The following is a 333-nucleotide window of genomic DNA, read 5'->3' as shown; positions in this document are numbered from 1 at the left end:
GAGGACTAGCTATGAACTCAAAGGCACATAAGAACAACAACAGCCCAGTCATTGTGTTAAAGTAAAAAAAAACTATGGCTCCAAAAAGAAGTCGAAAGTTGTTGCAAGAGGAGAGGAAATCCATCATAGCCATCCCTCCAGCAGGTTTTCAAAGTTGTAAATTGGACTGGAAATTTTTTATTTTTCTCCTGTAGAGAAACGGCCAGAGAGGCACAGCCTCTAGATTAGTAACAGTACTCCCTAAGGACAATACCACCAAACTTTCCTTAAGCCTCCCTTTAAACTATAGCCAGAAGGGTCATATTATGTAATCCATTGCACTGATGTTGTATT

The sequence above is a fragment of the Elephantulus edwardii genome, unplaced genomic scaffold (genome assembly GCF_000299155.1).
Source record: "Elephantulus edwardii isolate Elephantulus edwardi_28Jun2011 unplaced genomic scaffold, EleEdw1.0 scaffold00168, whole genome shotgun sequence".
Taxonomy (NCBI): Eukaryota; Metazoa; Chordata; class Mammalia; order Macroscelidea; family Macroscelididae; genus Elephantulus; species Elephantulus edwardii.
The sequence above is the reverse complement of the archived record's forward strand: the minus strand, read 5'-3'. Positions refer to the sequence as shown.